The sequence below is a fragment of the Trachypithecus francoisi genome, unplaced genomic scaffold (genome assembly GCF_009764315.1).
Source record: "Trachypithecus francoisi isolate TF-2019V2 unplaced genomic scaffold, Tfra_2.0 Lachesis_group5, whole genome shotgun sequence".
Taxonomy (NCBI): Eukaryota; Metazoa; Chordata; class Mammalia; order Primates; family Cercopithecidae; genus Trachypithecus; species Trachypithecus francoisi.
Window position 1 is genome coordinate 78,127,203 of NW_022681470.1, and position 19,671 is coordinate 78,146,873.

At 41.8% G+C, this 19,671-nt stretch overlaps 1 long non-coding RNA gene and 1 pseudogene across 1 annotated transcript in view; one reads left to right on the forward strand and one right to left on the reverse strand.

The window, feature by feature from the left end:
• The first annotated feature begins 8,718 nt into the window (after positions 1-8,718).
• On the forward strand, positions 8,719-8,833 carry LOC117077079 (annotated as a pseudogene).
• A 6,875-nt stretch (positions 8,834-15,708) lies between these two features.
• LOC117074503 overlaps positions 15,709-19,671 on the reverse strand; it is a 53,530-nt gene continuing 49,567 nt past the window's right edge. Inside the window, exons 2-3 of the long non-coding RNA XR_004433602.1 lie at positions 15,951-16,125; positions 15,709-15,802 (exon numbers count right to left, since the gene is read on the reverse strand). This is a non-coding gene — a long non-coding RNA (uncharacterized LOC117074503). The remainder of the gene's footprint in view (positions 15,803-15,950; positions 16,126-19,671) is intronic.

Genomic DNA, 19,671 nt, shown 5'->3' on the forward strand with positions numbered 1-19,671 from the left:
ACAAAGCTTCCACAGTGTGGAAGGGGACCCAAATGGGTTGCCGCTGCTGGCTGGGGTGGCCACCTTTTATTCCCTTATTTGTCCTGCTGATTGCTCCATTTTACAGAGCGCTGATTGGTCCATTTTACAGAGTGCTGATTGTTCCATTTTACAGAGTGCTGATTGGTGCATTTACAATCCTCTAGCTAGACGGAAAAGTTTTCCAAGTCCCCACTCGACCCAGGGAGTCCAGCTGGCTTCACCTCTCACTGGGACTACCGGTGCACACCACCACACCTAGCTAATTTTTGTATTTTTAGTAGAGACAGGGTTTCACCATGTTGTTCAGGATGGTCTCGATATCTTGATCTCGTGATCTGCCTGCCCCGGCCTCCCAAAGTGCTGGGATTACAGGTGTGAGCCACCACACCTGGCCCTAGCTTTTCCTTTCTATTGCAACTCCTCTCAACTAGTGTTGCCTTCCACCATATAAAGCAGAATTACCTCAGGAGTCCTATGGCCCTGATTCTACCTACGTCTGCACAAAGCACTACTGTGCTTTGCTATCTGCAAGAACAGAGATTGTTTGCTTCAACCACTTTCTCTGAATGGATAAATGAATTATGATGATATCTAAAGTTACCCAATTTCAAACAAGAGGAAGAATCTGGCTTAGTACCACAAATGTTCTTGGAATTGGGATAATAAAAAAGTCCCTTAGGCATCCCTTAGTCTGCTCTGACTACACTCTCTTCAAAGGAAGAGGCTTGGGCCACAGCTCTGACGATAATCCTGCTGTCCCTCCAAACACAGCTGAGGAATTGGGTGGTGGGGCACCTGCTCCCATGCTCTATAGCCTGCCTCAGAGAGAAGAATTGCCTTAATTATATTGTTATTCTTCCTGGACAGGCTGTAGGTTGTGTAAAGTAACAAAAAAGACTGAGAAGTGACTTCCCATTCAGCCTCTTCCAAGGCCATTTTTGATGGGCAGGTCAAGTTCACTCACATTTGACTATTTGTTGGCTAATCTAGTGCATTCACCCTTGCTGGTCCTCAGTCATCTCCTTTACCTTCAAAGAGCATTCTAGATTGCTCTTCCTCTTACCTTCCTTGTGAAACCCACAACCCCTAGTCCCTCCCCTTCCCTGGCATTTGTTATGTCCTCAACCAATCCCTGACCTGGTATTGGTCAGTCTCCAGTCCTGGTGGATCCCTGTGGGAACTAAGTTAAGTCTAACTTCTGTCTCCCTCTTTAGAATTTACTGGGAGTACTGTAAATAAAGTATTATTGTCATAATTGTTTCTGATTAACATTTTTACACCTAATAAAGTCTCAGAGAGATTGAATTTACTGGGTCTAGGGGAGGAGCACCTTCCACATGACCTGCCCAGCAATTAAAGCTGCTTGTTAGTCCGAGGCCCAGGATGGCCGAGGACAGCTGGAGAGCTCTTCGTTGCAGGCAGCTCTGGTTAACATCAACCAGGAAAGCTCTTTGTAAACACATGAATAATTGATCGTCCGGCGCTCACATAGCTACCGCGGATCTGAGCCCGTATGACTCATTTGCGAGCCATTCCTGTCGTCTGGATGCCATAACATTGGAGAAATGATGATCATTTCTTGGAGGTTCTTCTGTGGCCAGAGTTGCCAAGACCAAGGCTGTAATGGTTTGTTATGATGACCTTTGTTATTCCATTAGGCTCAATTGCTTTAAAAAATGATGTGTGCATACTTTAGGAACGTTTTTACCCTTTATGTTGACCTGACATCATAGTTTATATTACAAAATGTATTAATGACAGAGGAGTGTTTTCATGTCCCAAGGACAAATTTTAACAACCATAATCTGCCCTTAGTCATCATAAATATAAATGTATTGGTCAAACAGATCTCGTTAATGTGGCCAAGATAAATGCAAGTCTATATTTTAAGGCAGCTGAAGTCCTAGAGAATATATTTGGAGCTTTTTGTGGGGCTAAGAGATCTTGTACATGTGCTATCAAAAGGCTGAGAAAATTAACATGTTCCCCCCTCTGATTTTGCACTGGACAGATATAAACGTCTTGGGGATGTCAAATAAGATTGTTCACATAGTTTCTGGACACCATTAATTCCTGATGGGGTGAATCTCAGTTCTTAAAGCCATATTCTTCTCATTATGCTCACAGGGCTTTTGAAAAGAGAACAAAATAAAGATTTCAAGTCTTAGCAACGTGCTGCCTAGCCAACATTTTTTTGAGTTATACTGTGTCTTAAATTTCTAATTATATCGTTCTCCCCATTCCCCAATAGCTTGCTTCCTGTGGGACAAGCCCCCTTTCCACAGATGTGGGTCTGACATTTGCATCATTCCAGTTGGCAAGCCACATGTCGGCAGACAGTGTTCTGGGCATGATCTGGAGGACAGGATGAGTGCTTTGTTTTCTTTTTATTATGCCATACTCAGCAGCTTTGGTCATTGTTCATAGTGTCCACATTTTAAGCTTCTTAGGGAGAAAATAAATCCTTACTGAAGAAATACTTTATTTTATTTTATTTTATTTTTATTATTATTTTTTATACTTTAAGTTCTAGGGTACATGTGCATAACGTGCAGGTTTGTTACATATGTATACTTATGCCATGTTGGTGTGCTGCACCCATCAACTCGTCAGCAACCATCAATTCATCATTTATATCATATATAACTCCCCAATGCAATCCCTTTTTAATAGTGCTTTTATTTTGAACCATGAAAATGAATTTAAAGCAGCAATGTCTCAAATGCTACTGTCAGAGCAGACTGTTTACAGGAATGAGTTCATTTCCCCCAGATATGGTAAAAAACAAACAAAACAAAAAAATGGTGCCATAATTAGCCTCTCCAAGAATTATGGTCACCTGGCAATGAATGAAAAGCACTTCAATTAAAACCATTTACCCTTTTTCCCTTTGAAGAATCTTGTAAAGCAATTTTCCCTTCTGAATCTGCTGTCGTTTTTGGCAGCACCAAATATTGGGCTTCAGGAATGAGTTTTGCCTGGATAAGTTATCTGGGACTGGGGACTGGATTATTTTCTAAATTTGTGCTGTGATCATCTCCTGTGTTGTTTGAACTTCTTGAGCAGTTAAAAAAGTGAGGTACATGCACCCATGTTCATAGCAGCATTATTTACAATAGCAAAAAAAAAGAAAAAAAAGAAAAAAGAAAAACAGTAGAAACAGCCCAGGTCCACTGACAGATGAATGGATAAACAAAGTGTAGCCTATACATACAATGGAATATTATTCAGCCTTGAAAAGGAGCAAAATTCTGACACGTGCTATAACATGGATGAACCCTGAGGACATTACGCTAAGTGAAATAAGCTAGTCATATAAAGACAAATACTATATGATTCCACTAATATAAGGTACCTAGAGCAGTCACACTATTCTAGGTATAAAATAGAAACAAAAAGTAGAATGCTAGTTGCCAGTGGATGGGGGGATGGAGAATAAGGAGTGGTTGTTTCATAGGTATAGAGTTTCAGTTTTGCAAGATGAAAAGAGTTCCAGAGATTGTTGCAAAACAAAGTGAATGTGCCTAATACTCCTGAACTGTACACTTTAAAAAAATGGTTATGGTGGCCAAGGCAAGAGGATCACTTGAGGTCAGGAGTTCAAGACCAGCCTGGGCAACATAGTGAGACCCTATGTCTACAAAAAATGAAAGTATTAGCCAGGCATGGTGGTGCATGCCTTTAGCCCTAGCTACTTGGAAGGCTGAGGTGGGTGGATAACTTGAGCCAAGGAGTTCACGGGTTACAGTGAGCTATGATCACACCACTGCACTCCAGCCTGGGTGGTAGAGTGAGGCCCTTTCTTTAAAAGAATAAAAAAAGAAGTTATGGTGGTACATTTTATGTTATATATATTTTACTACAATTAAAAAATAATTTAAAAGAGTGCAACACTTCAGAGACTTGGAGTTGCATTAATCCCAACTCTGAAGTCCCTTCCTGAAAAGTCATACTAGGCTACTGCTGCTGAAAGAACACCAACCCCATGTAGCCCATTCAGAACTCTTCTTGCTGACACCAAAAAGAATAAGAAATTGCAATGTAATGTTTTTGAACTTGAGAGATAATTTAACTTCAGATTTTTAATTTCTCATTTTGCCTTCTTTGGCTCTTAACTTGGAATTTAATTTTGTACTACAGACTCCTTGGTAATTTGGTGTTGAGGGGGTTTATGTTCAAATCTAGAGCATCTTATTGTCATTTTATTGTTGAGGTACCTTTGTGATATAGCTTGACTTTGCTGCACAGTCTGATAGGTTCTGTTGGTCAGTATGATGTCTGGACATAGTTTGAGACGGAAAATAGAAAAGGATCGACAATTTTTATCTTGACTACAGAAAGGCCTTGAAGAACATAATGTACTGTACTGGCCCATCTCAGAACCTTGTGGGGCAAAAACAGTACCTTTCTAGAAAGATCTACATGCAAGTGACACTGGAGATGGGGGTAGGAGTTGATTCCCTCTCTGAAGATGCTATCCCTATTTTATATATATATATATATATATGACTGGGCATAATGTGTAGGCACAATGGGCTCAAAGAACAAAAAGTTGAGGAATCTGGGGAGACAGATAACTTAGCTATAACAAATGTGTTATAATCACACTTATCCCTAATATGTCCAAATGAAGAGACATTCCTTAGTCTTGGCCCCTCTCTGCCTCCTCACACTGTCTTGTTTGGGGGAGATCTGATTGGTAAAGTTGGAAGTAGTGAGTTTGAGCTCTGCTCTTTCTCCTTCTCTTTTCTACTTGGGCTCTTGTTGCCTTCAAGGTGCTAGGACCCTGGACCCTTTGGTCCGAGTGGTGATTTTGGTAGAAAAGACCCTTCCCTAGTTGGGAGATGCCTGTAGTTCTCCAGTTTTGCCTAAGGCTGGGGAGATAAATTCAGTATTGGGATTCAGTATTATTGATAAAACGTAGTAGGATGTAGTTTAGGAATACAAAAGCAATGGAATTTTTATCAGAAATAAAGCAGACATTTTGATCTCAAAACAAAACAAAATAAAACTAAAACCCACAAACAAAACCCAATAGGACCATGTTCTAAGTGTACCTTGCATTTGTAAGGTGCCATGACCTGCAATGCACCTTCATCCACTCTACACGATTAGATCTTACTGATGACCCAGTGAAGTAGGATGGATGTGAGAGTCTTTTGTAAGCTCCTTACGTATCATCACTCTCCTTCTGAATGCATAACGCATGTCACTGAGCTTTGGGGAGGTTAAGTAACTTGTCCACATTACAGGTGATGGGCTTGAATTAGAACTCAGGGCTCATGCCTTCTGGCAATGCTACAAAATAAGTTGGCAAGAATGAATTCAAAGAGTGGTAGTACCTTCATCCGGAAACTGGTTTGATCCTACAATCTTGTTTTGAAACAAGGGGGGTCATTTGAAACAAATAAGGGGTCCCAAATACTGAAAGGACCTTTAAGACTGGTGTGTGTATTTGAATCACCTGTGAACCATGGGTAGAATCTACCATGGGTAGGTTCTCAGATCTCCTGATTTAGTAGTTCTGCAATGGAACCTAGAAATTCTCGTTTTTATAAAGACTCTAACTGTTCTAAACTTTTACTTGATTTTCTGTAGACCAAGTTTCCATCACCCCTACACACCCCACATTAATGTTAACATTATTCTTAGTGGTATGTAGAGGAATACTGGAGTAACATATTCTGGCTTTCTGAGAAAAATGGAACCTATTAGAATACTTCATGGCTAAGCATGGATGTGCTCATTTTGGGTGATGGGGTCACACTGATCCAAGCATACCTCTCCCAGTCCTCAGGGGACCAAGCCCCACTTTTGGATACAGCAGAGGACCGTGTATGCCCTGAAAGGGAACAAATATCTGAAGGCACCAAACCTACAATCTGAATCTCCATGCAACAGAGTCAATGACCACATCATTAACAAATCCTGAATTTGTCAATCAAGCAGAGGCAATGCTTGGGGCCTAACAATTGTGCACAAATCGTGTAACAAATGACCTTGTGTGCATGCATGTGTGGGGGAGTAAATGAGAAAGCATGTTTTGTAAGAAAATTTAATCTCCTTATAAAAATCAATTAGTTTCTTTTAGTGAATCAACAAATAAGGGGGTCCCAAATACAGCATTAACAATTTTAAAAGCATGAGTACCAATGGTATTTTCTTTCTTTTTCCCCTTCCTTCCTTCCTTCCTTCCTTCCTCCTTCCTTCCTTCCATCTTTCTTTCTTTCTTTCTTTCTTTCTTTCTTTCTTTCTTTCTTTCTTTCTCTCTCTCTCTCTTTCTTTCTTTCTTTCTTTCTTCTTTCTTTCTCTCTTCCTCTTTTCCTTTCCTTTCTTTCTTTCTCTTTCTTTCCTTTCTTCTCTTTCTTTCTTTCTTTCTTTCTTTCTTTCTCCTTCCTTCCTTCTTCTTTTCTTTCTTTCTTTCTCTCTTCCTCTTTTCCTTTCCTTTCTTTCTTTTTAAAGAAAGGCAAGGTAAAGACTGAGAATGTTGATGAATGATGGCCCCATTCTCTAAGAGCTCAGCGGGAGTCTGTGCCAACTCGTTTTCCTCTCTTCCTCCCTCCCAGCCAAGCTTCAGAGGAAACTCTTTTCATGTGAAATGGAAAGGATGAATTTCAAGCTCCATTGAGAGCTTTAAAACCTTAAATTCTTCTAGAAAATAACCTGCCTCTCAGGAATCCTAGGTCCCAAAGAATTGTAAAGCTTTTCCTTAAGCTGTGGAACGGCTCCATTACTAACTATGATTACTTAAGTCTCAGAATAGAAGGATGTAATAAATCTGACAGTATTGTTCTGGTTTGTGATGAAGCAAAACTGTATAATATTAAATCCGATGTTGTTATAAACATATGAAATGGTGCGTTTTTTTTCTGACTTGGGGCATTGTGGCATGAAGCATCCCACCAAAAATGTTTTTGCATTCTTGGATATCAGCTCTGGTTTCTGCTAGATTTCCTTCTTTCTGAGCATGGATGCTAAATAACAGTGCTTCTTTTTAGCCATCTGTGTGTTTCCTGTGAGTTAGCAGGGCTGAGGAGACGTATTCTCATTCCTTTGTGTGCTTCTCTATGGGGTGGAACTGGAGACTCAGGCAAAGTGTATGAATTTCTGTGTGTGTGTGTGTGTATGTCTGTTAGGTGGAGGAATGAATGGCATCCTAGCACCCTGGAATGTTTGGGTTGGAAAGGCTGTTAGATACAAACTAGTTAACTCACCTCCTCGTTACCCAGGTCACATTTTTAAGCTTAGGTCGAAATGTATGTGAGAGAGAATGCTGGAAAGATCTGGAGGGTGGAAGGAGTTTTGAAAGGGCAGTGAGTTCATCCACTGCCTTCACTCCGCTTCCCACCTGAGTTCTCAATAAAAGGGATATTTCCCCTTCTTTTAAAGACTTCCTGATAAAGGGAGTCTTCATGGACATCCCAATAAGCACCAGGCAGCACAAGGGAGGGAGCTCTGGTGGTGGCAGATTTGGGACACTCAGGCACATGGTTGCAGAGGCGCAAAGGTGTGACCATTCTAGATGTATCTTCCACAAGGCCCTGGTGGAAGGGACCAACTGCATCCCCTAAAACTGCCAGGGCAGCTTCCCATGATGCTGGGCTGAGTCCAGGTTTCTAGATTTGGCCGGTGCAAGCTCCTGGTTTGCTAGAAAATTGCTGATGAAATAGGAGAGTTGTCAGGCCATGGGACAAACCTGCCACTGTCCTCAGGCATCACCCTGCCTGGCCTTGTGTGCTGATAGTCATGACCCTTTGGACGTCTGCATGTTTGTCTCTGGGTGAGTAGCTGTGTTGGGATTTAGTTTTTATTTGCTATATGATGAGCAAAGAACCACAAAGAAGTCTTAACACACCTGGTGCTAAAAAGTGATTATCCTTGCCCTTGTTTTAGGACTTACAGCCACTTTTTCTTTCTGTAGCTTCCAAATATTTTATTTTTTATAATTAAGAAAGTAAATTTATATTAAATTTCTTTCCTGAGACAGGGTCTCACTCTGTCACCCAGGCTGGAGTGCCATGGTGCAACATCAGCTCACTGCAAACTCCGCCTCCAGGACTCAAGTCATCCTCCCACCTCAGCCTCATGAGTAGCTGGGACCCAGCCCTGCCTGGCTAAATTTTGTATTTTTTGTGGAGATGAGGATGTTTTATGTTGCCCAGGCTGTTCTTGAACTCCTGGGCTCAAGTGATCCACCTGCCTCGGCCTCCCAAAATACTGTGGGATTACAGGTTTGAACCGCTGTGCCCAGCCTATGTTAAAATTAATATTAATTTTTCCATTTAAAATGTCATTAATTAAAATTGATAAAATTTGTATTGAAACCATAGCCTAGAATCTTTGCATATGTAAGAATCACTTTTAAAAAAGATGATTCAGGATGTTGATAGCATCTTATGAATTGTTTAGAGCTGCACTTGTCTGACATGGTAGCCATTAACCATGTGTGGTCATTGAGTGTCTGGCACATAACCAGTACAAATTGTGATGCACTGTGTATGGAAAATACACACCCAATTTCAAAGACTCAGTACAAGTGAAAACGTTACCTATTTTAGTAATTTTTTTTATAATGATTACATGTGAAATGATAATAGCTTGTATAATATTGGGTTAAAGAAAGCATTAGAATTAACTTCATCTGTCTCTTTTCACCTGTTAATGTGGTTACCAAAAAATTTTAAATTACATATGTGAGAGTTGTATAAAGAAGAGAAGGTTAGCATTCCCCTTGACAAGCATGGAGGAGTCCTGTACACTCATATAACTTCGGCATTGCTACTTTCTTTGTGGCATCTGACCATGGTTTTGAGAATGGAAAATGATTGTGTAATTGGTACGGGGTTTCCTTTGTGATGATCAAAATGTTCTGGAACTAGATAGTGGTGTCAGTTACACAATATTGTGAATGCACTACATGCCACTAATAGGAAATTTTATGTTATGTATCTTTTACTGCAATAAAAAATTACATGTCTCACATTATATTTCTGTTTTGCAATGGGTGTGGCTTTGCTTACACTAGTGTCTCTAGAATGGGGAAGAAATGGAAAGAGACAATGATGGGATGAAGACTGCAGGAAGGGGTTGGAATTCTTTTCTCTCTCCCTTTGGTAAAAACATGAGCATATATTTAAGTTTCCTGCCTTCTTTGCAGTCTGTCCCTGGGGGCCCCGACCTCTTGCAACTCCTGCCTCTAGACAATGCCTTCACCTTGTTGATCTCATCTCACTTTCCTCCACACTTGGCCAGCTGCCCACCGCTGTGTTTCTCTCTGAGATAATCCTGTCCCCATGATTCCTCTGGTTTATGTGGTGTTAAGGAGTTAGGGATCTTGACAGTTAAAAGTAACATAGAACACCCAGATCAGGCTCCACAAGCCTCCCCAACCTCAGGCATTGTTGATGAAGAAAAAGTGAAGTCTTTTCTGTGCATCTCTGGAATCAGTTTCTGAAAAGTGACCCCCAGAAGGCAAGCCTGATATGTGGTGCTCAAAGTCAGGACAGTGCCCAAGGAGCTGGGCAGTGATGGGGCCAGGGTGCAGACAAGGGCTTCTGGCCATGGGAAATACTCTGTTATTGATCTGGTGCTGATGACCCAAGTTTGTTCACTTTGTGGAAATGTATTGAGCTTGCAACTTGTGTACTTGTCTGAATGTGCATTACACATTAGTAGGAAGTTGAAAAACAGAACACATCACCCTGTAAGGCACATATGTTTTTGAGTGAAAAGCTAGCAGCCTGGGGTGAGCGAATGTGGTAGGGCGAGGACACGTTCTGTGAGAATGGCCATCAAGGGTCCCCTACCTGTGGGGACCTGGATTGACGATGCCTGTTAGAGTCCTGGAGGGGTCGATTCTGGAGGTCTGTCCCACAATCCGATCCTCAGACTAGAGGTTTGTGAGTGAGTGACCTGCCTCGGAAAATTCACCTCAGCACCTCTTATGTCTCTTGGCTCTCATGTGGGGCACCATACACACACAGAGCAGAACAGACCAGAGTTTTACATTTATCTTTCATTATTATTATTTTTTTAGAGACAGGGTCCCGCTCTGTTGCCCAGGATACTGCAGTGCAGTGGTGTCACCAAAGCTCACTGCAGCCTCGACCTCCTGGGCTTAAGCAATCCTCCCACCTCAGCCTCCCAAGTAGCACGTGGGGCATGTCACCATGCCTGGCTAATTTTTAAAAATTTTTTATGGAGATAGAGTCTCCCTGTGTTGGCCAGGCTGGTCTCAAACTTGTGGCCTCAATTCTCCAATCTCAGCTTCCCAAAGTGCTGGGATTATAGGCATGAGCCACTGTGCCCTTCCTTTTAAAAAAAATGTAAATTCTCAATCCACAGTGTGAGAGTGTTAGGAGTGAGGGGCTGCTCATCAAGAGGCTTGCTTAGTTGTTGGGTGTAGGTAAGACATTTAAAGAGAGTCACATTCTTGGGAGAAATTAAGATTCTTCCCTTGCTGTAAGAAGACACCACAAGAAGCCGAGGGTTGGCTCTGAACAGAGGGAAAAGCCAACCAGGCCCTGCTGTTATCACCTACGGAAATCCTGTGTGGTGGTAAATACAGTCCTCAGCAAAGCCTGGAGAAGAGATTACGGGGGCACAGAGGGGCTGGGGATGCTAATGTGGAGGTTATTGGCCAGATAGCGGCCAGGAAACCAGAGACTAGGGGGAGTTCAGTTGGAGGAACATAGGCGGAAATGGGAGAGAAAAATAAATAAATGAGATAAGCAACTTCATTTGCTTCCTCCCTTATTACTCTTTTGTTTTGTGTCTAGGACTCTGGTCTCCCCTGAGGTTGATCTCTTCTTCTGGGGACAACAGCCTGCAGGGCGATTTTGAAAAGCAGGCCTGACTTGTACTTCCTTGTTCTGTACTCACCCCTCCTGGTGTAATTCACCTTAATGCAGTGAACTTACACATGGCTGCTGGGCATGCTTCCCAAAGCCAGCCCCTGGGCAAGGTTTCCATTAATTTAGACCCCTGTCCCTACCTCTCCAAGTGCAAAGTGTACAAAGCTTCATGCCCAGCTACCCCCTACACCCATACACACACTGGAGAGACCAAATGTTTGGGGTCGTTGTTGGGTAGCTGGGTCAAGAGAGCTTAATAACAATGTTGTTGGCATGTGGAGAGCTTTTCTTTTTCTTGGATCCCAACTGGAAATTATCAGATTGGCCCCATGCTGACATGCGAATGTCCAGGCCTGCCTCTCTGCTGCAGGGCAATGCTCCAGGTTCCAACATCGACATCAAGCAGTTTGTTGAGAAAACTTTGGACCTCATGAGCTGGGCAAGAGGGGCCTGGCAGGTGGTAGGAGAGGAGCCTGTCCATGCCTCAGCTGTGGCTCCACTGGCTCGGTGACTGTGCAGATTTTCTAACTTTTGAAGACCTCTGTTTGGCTATCCATAAAATAGGTAAGATGGTGCTAATACCTAACTGTGATGTGAAGATTTAATAGCATAATACGTGAAAGCACTTTGCATACGTTTGCACGGTGCCTAAATATTGGTTATTTGGTGGGGGCTATTAACCAGTGTGCTATGAGATGTGTGCAAAGTAAGTTGTTACCGATAATTCAAAGAACTCCAGTTTGCGAATGGTTTTCTTTTACTTAATAGAATCTTTATGGGAGAATTAAAATTGATTAATTCCCACCACTGGCCAAGAGCTCATGCTATAATTATCCAAGACAGAAATAGCTCAACAGAAAACCAAGTCATGTAATTCTGAGCACCAGTCCCTGGGATGCCACTTTGGGGCTCCCATATCTGAAATCATTTTATTCTCAGTCCACCTGTGTGACATTTCTGTCCTGCTCAGCCATGAGTCCACAATAGTGAAGGGAATGACCCAAGGGACTCACTTCTTCCAAGCAGCCAGTGCCTTTGGAAGTTATGTCGAGATTGCTTGTTTAAACCTAGGGCAATAAATCCTCTCTGTCAGACCTGACTCTTCAGGCACACTCCTCAGTTTGGAGATGTGACTTGCTACGTAGTACTGAGAGGGAAAACAGGCCAGAAATAGCCTTGTTGAAAACTTTTTTTCTGCTTAGCTGCCCTCTAAACAGTCACCATAAAGATTGTGAGGTGCTGGAGCCAGGGATGACCTCATAAAGCGCTTTGCTAAATACTTAGTGAACTGGTACTGTGGGCCAGGCACCGTGCTCATCATGAACAAAACCAAGGCAGACACCACTGTCATTAATGGAGCTTATCATGTAATACAGAAGCCTGGGATAAGCAACAAATTACACAAGTGACAAATGTGATGAGTGCTGTGAAGTAGAGTGCGGGGTGCTCAGGAACATTTCAGCAGAGCCCTGGAGGATAACCGCCTGAGCTCTGGGAAGGAAGCGTGTGGTGGTGCTTAGGGTCAGAGTGGGCACAAGCATTCCAAGCAAAGGGAACAGCACATATACATGCTATATTAGTCAGGTTTCTCTAGAGGGACAGAACTAATAGGACAGATGTATAAATGAGGGGTAGCTGATTAAGTGGTATTGACTTACATGATCAGAAGGTGAAGTCCCACAATAGGCTATCGGCAAGCTGAAGAGCAGGGAAGCCACTCCGAGTCCCCAAACCTCAAAAGTAGGGAAACTGACGGAGAAGCCTTCTGAAGGCCCCAGAGCCCCCACCAAACTGCTAGTGTAAATCCAAGAGTCCAAAAGCTGAAGAACTTGGAGTCTGTTGTTCGAGAGCAGGATGCATCCAGCATGAGAGAACGATGAAAGCCGGAAAACTCAGCAAATCTACTCCTTCCATGTTCCTCTGCCTGCTTTTATTCTGGCTGTGCTGGCAGCTGATTAGATGGTGCCTGCCCAGATTGAGGGTGGGTCTGCCTCTCCCAGTCTACTGACTCAAAATTAATATCCTTTGGCAACACCCTCACAGACACACCCAGGAACAACAGTTTGCATCCTTCAGTCTAATCAAGTTGACACCTAATATTAACCATCATACATCCCCTCCATGGGAAGGAGCATGATGCCTTATATAGTCTACTACCCCCAACCCAATCATACTCCCTCACCCCCAACACCTTCTTCCCCTGGAACTCTAGACTAGAGTTTCTTGACTAGACACATAAGCACAATTAGGCTATGCCTAATTGTGAAGCCATCCCAGTTTATACATTTTCTTGTTACACTTGCCTATTTACAAGTTTTCCTTGTGAAAACTTGCCTATTCTTTCTGCTGCCTCCTCGCCACCCTAAAAGAGAAACCCTAAGGAAACACTCCCAGAGTTTATTATAGTTATTATGACTCAGATTTGAAGACTAGAATTTAATGGAGGTTTTCCTAACATTCCTTGGGGACTTGAAGGACTTTTTTCCCCCACCAGCCATAGAAGTAAGACTATAAAACGTTTATTTATTAAAAGAAAAGAAATCTTCTGGGCTCAAGGTTCTAGTTATTTTAAAAGCAGAGCACTTCTTCCATGTTTTCATATTGCCTCCCCACACCTACCTCTTCTCTCCCATTCCCTTTTTCTTTATTTCTATGCTGTAGTAATAAGCAAAACAGAGAAACAATTGGTTTTAGTCTTGGATCTTGACTTTGCTGTGTGGCCTTGGCCAAGTCACTTCCCCTCTCTCAGCCTCAGTTTCTTCAAGTGTAAAAAGAGGGGTTGGATGGATCAGAAGATTCAGGCTTTCTTGCAGATCCCCATGGGTGAACCCCAACAACAGGCTATTCAGCCAGCAGCTCCAAGTCGTTTATGAAAAGCCAGGGTTGATTGAAAATCTCCCTTTTCAGGAGAGAAACTAGAGGCATAGCTTCCTCACTGGAAGAGATAACCTTGGCAGGAGCCAATTCAGGTATCAGTAAAGGATCTCTTCTCCTGCAGGCCAGCCTCCCTCTCTCCAGCTTGGCTCAATTCTGCATTCATTGACACTGCACTTCTACAAGACCTTAGAACTCCAGGAATTCTCTCCTAGTTTTCATAGGTATGCTTGCATTTCCTACATGGGTTTCCTGGGAATGTCCAGACCAATAATCAAATGCCTCCAGGACCCATAACACAAATGAGACGAGTTCTCTCATTATGACAGGTAGGACAATGGCCACCCTAGGGCTCGTGCTTGATCGAAGGGGATCTGTGTTAGTCAGCATTCTCCAGAGAGGTGGAACCCATTGGATAGATATGTAAAAAGATTTATTTTGGGAGTTGGCTCATGCAATTATGGAGGCCTAGAAGACCCACTATCTGCTGTCTGCAAGCTGGAGAAGCAGGAAAGCCAGTGACATAATTAAGTCTGAATTCAAAGGCATAAGATCAAGGAGAACCGATGGTGTAAGTCCCAAAGTCCAAAGGCTTGAGAACCAGGAGCTCTGGAATCTAAGGGAAGATGTCCCAGCTCTGGAAGACAGAATTCACCCTTCCTCTGCCTTTTTGCTTTATTTGATCCCTCAATGGGCTGGATGATGCCTATTCACGTTGGTGAAGGTGGATCTTCTTTACTCAGTCTATGATTCACACCTGTTCCAGAAACACCCTCACAGACACACCCAGAAATATTGTTTTCCCAGCTATCTGGGCACCCCTTATCCCAGTCAAATCAACACATACAATTAATCATCATAGGCTCTAAGTTCTACTTAGCTCCAACAGTGGAAGTCATTTTGGAATAAGTGTAAAGTGTTTTCAGATATTCTGATCTTTCACGAGAAGCTGGAAATTAGCATTTTTAAGTAAAGATGGCTCAATTATAAAACAAAAACCATGGCATGAGCTCCATGGCATGAGCAGAAGACAGTGGATCAGATTCAGGCCTGTGGCTGCCGGTTGGCTACTTGTGGGTGTAAGCAAAGTACTGGGTCCTTTCTGATTTTAGACTGAATTTACAAAATCTGTAATGCTTAGCTATACATTCTTTCCATTTAACAATTATTTGTCAACTACCATGAGCTGGTATTATGTAGGATGCTGGGGAGAATAAATAACTAAGACCCAACACATGTGTAAATGAGAATGATAGTGTGATATAATCAATGTCTCCTGGGCTAGGTGTATCTCTTTTGCTTCCACAGCACCTGTGTATACTTCCATTATGGCATGTAACATGCTGGCAAGAAATTGATTCCTTGGACTGTGTCTTCTCAGCTGCCTAAAGAATGAAATCATATAGTCTACTTTTATATGCCTAGCATTGTACACAACTTGACACATCACAGTAGCTCTGGGAAAGCACATAGGCTGACAACTGAGTGAACAGCCCACTGACTGTGTGTCATTCAGGGTTGGGAAAGCAAAGGCAGGTCTCTGTGCCCTATCTCTAGCTTTTCCTCAACTCTGGCTTTATAAACCCTTGTATCAAAAAATAAAAGCTAAGGCTAGTTGTTTCAAATTAGGCTACTTTATTTCTACCCAGTAACTTCCCCACCACCAATAAAGGAATAATTTAAAGGAGCAAACTGTAGAAATAAATAGGAATAAAAGCATTACCTCTGTAAGCCAAGGCCATTAATTCATTTGAAAAAAAAAAAATCAAAGCCTGGGCATGGCGGCTCATGCCTGTAATCCCAGCACTTTGGGAGGCTGAGGTGGGCGGATCACCTGAGGTCAAGGAGTTTGAGACCAGCCTGACCAACGTGGTGAAACCCCGTCTCTACTAAAAATACAAAAAAATTAGTCAGGCGTGGTGGCGGGTGCCTGTAATCCCAGCTACTCGGGAGGCTGAGACAGGAGAATCGCTTGAACCTGGGAGGCAGAGGTTGCAGTATGTTAAGATCACTCCATTTACATTCCAGCCTGGGCAACAAGAGCAAAACTCCATCTCAAAAAAAAAAAAAAAAAAAAAAAAAAAAATCAAGATGAATAACATACTCTCATGTAACAGGTGAAAGTCTTAAAGGACTTAAAGGAAAACCTTAAAGTGAAGTCTCGGTGTAATGAAAAATCCATTGGTTTAGAAATCAGATCACCTGGCTTCTAGTTCACTTCTGCAACTGTGAGATCTCAAGTAAACTACTGACACCATCTGGGCCTCAGTTTCCTCCACTGTAAAGTGAGAGGTAATTGGAGGATCTCCAGAGTTACTTCTGGGTTTCATAGACTGTGCACCCTGGCAACCAGTCGCCTCTTCTGAGACCACCTGGTCTGGTAAGAAGAAAAACACAAGGAAATATATGAGTAAACATAATCACGCCTCCTTCTGCAACAGTAGCCGTAACTCTGCTCTCCACAGGACAAAGGAATGAGTAATAGTGCAGTGGAAATCTCATCTACTTCCCTCTTCTTCAAGAACCAAGGGGCTACTCCAAACATCTTGAAATGCAACATAAAACACAAACTGACCACATCAGAGTGCAGCTCCAGGTTTTAACAGCACTTTGATGCTTGGCAGATTTCTCTGGATTTGTTTTTTAGGCTGACACACTGCGCCTCGCTGTTCACCCTGCAGCATTCTCTAACGGACTTCAGAAACTCACTAGGAAAAGGAGTGGAGGGTGTGGAGCAAGGGAAGGTTTGGATGAAAGGCTGGGAAATGCTCCCTCAGGGGAAGGGAAATCTGACACCATCAATAACTTTAAGTCTATAAAATGATTTTCTTCTGGGACTAAAAGCTCACATGATATACTATATTTATCACTCACTGAATCTCATTGTCTTATTCAAAATTTCCACTTCCTATAGTTAACTTCTTTTGGCCCATGACCTGTCACATTTCTTTTATGGCTAGTATATTGAATTTCAACTATTAGCAACCATTTATTAAAAACAAAACACACCCACAGAAAACCAGGCAGACACAACTTGATTAATAACAAGTCGGTGCTTTCGTCTTATATTTCTTTCAGGTCAGAGAGGTTGGAAAACTGCTAATGAGTCTTCTGTACCTTTTAAAGAAATGTCTTAGAGTAATCCTACAATTAGGAGTTTCCTATATCAGGTAGAAATTAAATGCTTTGAAAGCTTCTAGTTTCAAAAAAGGTAGTGAACTAGCACAGGATATTGGCTTCCTCCCAAAGCCCAATCTTAAAGTGAAAGGAAGTTGCCAGATCCTGAAAGCAAAGAGAAAAACTATAGAGATTTTCATGGTGAGAGTGGGAGACATGGTAAGGGTGAGAGTAGGGGAGGGCAAAATGTCACAGACACTTTGAGTGTGATGAGTAATTTTATATCTGCTTGACTGGACCAAGGATGCCCTGACATTTGATCAAACATTATCCTGGGTTTGTCTGTGAGGATGTTTCTGGATAAGGTTGGCATTTGAATTGGTACACTGAGTAATGCAGATTGCCTTTCCTAATATGGTGGGCCTCATCTAATCAGCTGAAGGCTTGGCTAAAACAAAAAGACTGAGAAAGGGGAAAATTCTTCTGCCAGACTATTTGAGCAGGAACATCAGTCTTTTTCAACCTTTGAATTTGAACTAAAACATCGGCTCTTCCTGGGCTTTGAGTCTGCCAGTTTTCAGGCTGGAATTTATGCCATCAGCTCTCCTGGTTCTCAGGTCTTTGAACTCAGACTGTAATGACACTTCGGCTCTTCTGGGTCTTCAATTGCTGACTACTGACCTTGAGACCTCTTGGCTAGTCCCTATAATCCTGTGAGCCAGTTAGTCTCCTGTTGGTTTTGTTTCTCTGGAGAACCTTGACTAACACACTAGAGTTGTGCCTGAAAAGTGCTTACCGGTTGGTTTCTATCTTTCCTTCATGTTTATTTGGGTGGATCACTGCCCACCACATTGACCCTACAGCACAGGAAAATAGTTGTGCTTCTCAAAGGCAACAGAATGAGATCCTAGATCCTGAGTAGCGTAGTAAATAGAGGTTTGCTGGACAGGCCACTCTGAGGATTCCCTTACCAAAACCTTTTTAACATTCCATTTTACCTCCTCTACCTCCTTTACTTACCTCTTTACATTTTTTTCTTTTAGCAGTTGTTCTAGGGATTGCATATGCATCCTTAACTTATCACTTAGAGCTAATATTGCATGAAATATAAGAGCAGTATGAAATGTGAGAGCAATGTCCTGCTGATGCTTTGGGCTTAGAGATTACCACCGAGAAAGACAGCCTCTGAAAAGAGCAGTGCCTGAGTGGAGGTTCTGGGCATGACTACATACCCAGGAATTACAGCGGAAGGCAACATCACCCTGAAGTGCTTAGAGGCATGCCCCTTGCCCAAATCACTTGGAGGCTATGCAATCTAGGCATTTGACTCTCCTCCAAGGTATATACTAACAGAAAGGTAGCTGATAGGATTTCAGAAGGGAAGACAAAAGAGAATTCTGAGGAACACAGACATCAGGAAAGAAAGGCCAAAAACTGAATGACATACACCAGAGGAAGCAAAATTAAGGGTCTGGGAAGAACAGGAATATAAATAAATGTAATAAATATTTTCAAAGTTCGAATAAAGGATGTTGGAAACATGAAGCAGATATAAATTATGAATAGGAGCCAAATGGAAATACAGGGTAGAAAAAATATAATAGTTGAAATAAAGAGTTCAGCAGGATGAAAATATTTTTCTTCCTTTCATTTCTTTAAAATATATGACTGTTTAAAGCAAAACTTTAGTACTCTTTTTGGGGGTTTATAATGTATTCAGATATAATATGTATGTAACAATAGCACAAAGGCTGGAAGTGGACATATGGAATTATACTGTTGCAATGCTCTTATATTTCATGCAATATTAGCCCTAAGTAATAAGTTAAGGATGCATATACAATCCCTAGAACAACTGCTAAACAAAAAATGCAAAGAGGTAAAGTTAAGTAGCCAGTAGAGGAGATAAAATGGAATGCTAAAAAATAATCAGTCATTCGGGTGCGGTGGTTCATGCCTGTAATCCCAGCCCTTTGGGAGGCCATATAAAACCCAAGTTTCTACTTATGCAACTAGAAAAAGAAGAGCAATTAAACCCAGAGTGAATACAGAGAAAGAAATGCTAGGGATAAGAGAAGAAATCAATCACATAGAAAACAGAAAAATAATAGAGACAACTAACAAAATAAAAAATTGGTTATTTTGGAAGATTAATGAAGTGAAACGTAAGTCCACAAAAAGACTTTACAAGAATGTTTATAGCAACTTTATTCATAATAGACAATAACTGGAAACCAATGTCTATGAATAGAAGAATAGATAGATCAATGTGGTATGGTCATACAATGGCATACTACTGAACAATACAAAGGAAAGAACTGTTAGCACACACAACAACATGGATCAATGTCTCAGACATGCTGAGCAAGAGGCAAAACAAAAAGGAATAGATACTTTATGATCCCATTTATATGAGGCCAAGAACAGGAAAACAGACAAAAATCTATGGTGAAAAAAATAAAATATAAGAAATGGCTGCTAGTGGGAAGGTGGTTGACAAAAGAACTTTCTGGGATCATGGAAATGCCTTATATCTTGAGAGCTGTGTGGTTGGATGGGTGATTCCATTTACCACTACTCATCAAATTGCACACTTAAGATCTGTGCATTTCACTTCTGAAGATTGTATATGAAAAAGAACTGTAAGCAAGCATTAAACTTATGAAGTTTGCTTATTGAAGTAGTAATGGTTAGCAAAAGAGCAAAAAGATTGAGGATAATGGGAGCCAGATTTCCCATTGTTGGAGTTACAAACACAGCAAGAAGGATGAGTAGAATGTACCCTGTGTTGTTGAATTGAGATTAG